Raw genomic sequence first — 3,278 nt, 5'->3', positions numbered from 1 at the left:
CTTGTGACTCACCATAACCCAGAAGTTTATCCAAAGAATGCCCACTTGTTGAACCAAAAGCTAAACTTGAATCTAACACAAAGTTAAACCAGACCCTAAATTTCAATCATAATTCATCTCACAACAATTATAGGATACCTTGATTGAAAATTTAGATCAGGTGAGATGACTAAGGAATAAAAATTAATTCAAATTAAATTAGAATAAAAATTAATTCAAATTAAATTAGAATAAACATTAATTAAAATTAAATTTGGAATAAAACATAAAGTCAAATTAAATTGGGAATACAGAAATTATTTTCAAAATTAATTAACTTAAAATTATTTTCAAATTAATTAACTTAAAATTATTTTCAAAATTAATAAACTTGAAATTATTCTAAAAATTAATTAACTTAAAATTATTTTCAAAATTAATTAACTTGAAATTATTTTTAGAATTAATTAACTTTAAATTATTTTCAATATTAACTAACTTAAAATTATTTTCAAAATTAATTAACCTGAAATCATTTTCAAAATTAATTAATTTAAATTATTTTCAAAATTAATTAACTTAAATTATTTTCAAAATTTAATAAACTTAAAATTATTTTCAAAATTTAATAAACTTAAAATTATTTTCAAAATTAATTAACTTAAATTATTTTCAAAATTAATTAACTTAAAATTATTTTCAAAATTAATTAACTTAAAATTATTTTCAAAATTTAATAAACCTATAATTATTTTCAAAATTTAATAAACATAAAATGATTTTCAAAATTAATTAACTTAAAATTATTTTCAAAATTAATTAACTTAAATTATTTTAAAAATTAATTAACTTGAAATTATTTTCAAAATTAATTAACTTAAATTATTTTCAAAATTAATTAACTTAAATTATTTTCAAAATTTAATAAAATTAAAATTATGTTCAAAATTTAATAAACTTAAAATTATTTTCAAAATTAATTAACTTAAAATTACTTTCAAAATTTAATAAACAACAAATTATTTTCAAAATTTAATAAACTTAAAATTATTTTCAAAATTAATTAACTTAAAATTATTTTCAAAATTAATTAACTTAAAATTACTTTCAAAATTTAATAAACTTAAAATTACTTTCAAAATCTAATAAACTTAAAATGATTTTCAAAATTAATTAACTTAAAATTATTTTCAAAATTAATTAACTTAAAATTATTTTCAAAATTAATTAACTTAAATTATTTTCAAAATTAATTAACTTAAATTATTTTCAAAATTAATAAACTTAAAATTATTTCCAAAATTTATTAACTTAAAATTATTTTCAAAATTAATTAACTTAAAATTATTTTCAAAATTAATTAACTTAAAATTATTTTCAAAATTAACTAACTTAAAATTATTTTCAAAATTAACTAACTTAAAATTATTTTAAAAATTAATTAACCTAAAATTATTTTCAAAATTAATTAACTTAAAATTATTTTCAAAATTAATTAACCTAAAATTATTTTCAAAGTTAATAAACTTAAAATTATTTTCAAAACCTAATTAGCTTAAAAGTATTTGTTAGAAATCATTAACTTAAAACCTTTTCCAAAACTTTTCAAAACATTAATTTAATCAAACATCTCACAAACACCCATAGGATTAATTGATTGCTGACTTAGATTGGGTGTGATAGGAAAACTAAGGAGTCTACTTCAATTAAGCTATCTTTGAATCCATTAAAAGGAAACCAATTCAACTACTTCATGTGTAGGAATTGGATCAATGGATGTTGGATAGTGGATGCTCTAGACACATGACTGGAGATAAGTTGAAGTTTACTAAACTCAAATACAAGAATTTAGGATCGGTTGCATTCGGCAACGACGGTAAACTGAAAGTAATCGGAAAAGGTAATATTGAACTTAATTCTGACCTCATTATTCGAAATATTTTATTGGTTGAAAATTTTAACTTTAATTTACTAAGTATAAGTCAATTGTGTGATAGTGGATACTTAGTCAATTTTGACAAATCTGGGTGTTTAGTTAAAAACATCGAAAACCCTGAAATCAGACTTCAAGGACTTAGAAAAAATAACATCTACACAATTGACCTATAAATATCCTCAATAAAGTGTCTCATGACACAACAAGAGGAAACCCAACTGTGGCACAGAAGATTGGGTCACACTCACACTAGACTCATTTCTAAAATGATTCAAAATGGTCTAGTTAGAGGTTTGCCAAAATTAAAATTCATTGAAAACTCAATCTGTAATGCTTGTCAACAAGGAAAATAAACCAAATCAACACACAAGTCAACGAATCTAGAAAGAACTAACTCTGTGCTTGAGCTCCTTCACCTTGACCTATTTGATTCACATGGAGCCAAGTCACTAAGCAAGAACCAGTATTGCTTAGTTATAATTGATGACTACTCTAGATTCACATGGGTAAAATTTCTAAAAATAAAAGATGAAACCTTACAAATATTTAGTAATTTCTGCAAATTAACAGAAAATGAAAAAGATACTAAAATTAAACGTATCAGAAGTGATCATGGGGGGGGGGGATTTGAAAATCATAGGTTTACCCAATTTTGTAAAATAAATGGATACCAACATGAATTTTCATGTCCTAGAACCCCCCAATAAAATGGTCTAGTGGAACGTAAAAATAGAACCCTACAAGAAGCAGCTAGAACCATGCTAAATGAGTATAACTTAAATCATCAATTTTGGGCCGAAGCCATAAATACAGCAAATTATATTCAAAACAGAATTCTAATTAACAACCTCACAATAAAACACCTTATGAAATATATTACCATAAAATTCCCAACCTAAACTATTTAAAAGTATTTGGTTGTAAAGTTCACATTTTAAATACTAAAGATTACTTAGGAAAATTTACACCCAAATCTAACCAAGGAATATTTTTAGGATACTCCTCAACCAGTAGGGCCTTTAGAGTATATAATCAAAATACCTTAAAAGTTGAAGAAACAACTAATGTAATCTTTGATGAAAAAAACAACCTACCTAATATAAATGAAAATATTGACATCAATCCAAGAACTATAGAAGATGATGAAATCCAACCTAACCTTAATAAACCAGAAGAACCAATTTCTGACCCACACATAAGACCAACTAGAGTAAGTACCTCTCACCCACCTGACCAAATTTTGGGTGACCCAAACCTAGGAGTCAGAACTAGATCCTCCTATAGAAACCTGAGTCAGATTGCCCTTATTTCTAAAATTGACCCTAAGACTATAGAAGAAGCCTTACCTGACCCAGACTGGGTT

This window comes from Zingiber officinale, chromosome 1B, assembly GCF_018446385.1.
Source record: "Zingiber officinale cultivar Zhangliang chromosome 1B, Zo_v1.1, whole genome shotgun sequence".
In the NCBI taxonomy this organism is placed as follows: domain Eukaryota; kingdom Viridiplantae; phylum Streptophyta; class Magnoliopsida; order Zingiberales; family Zingiberaceae; genus Zingiber; species Zingiber officinale.
This window is presented reverse-complemented; position numbering follows the sequence as displayed.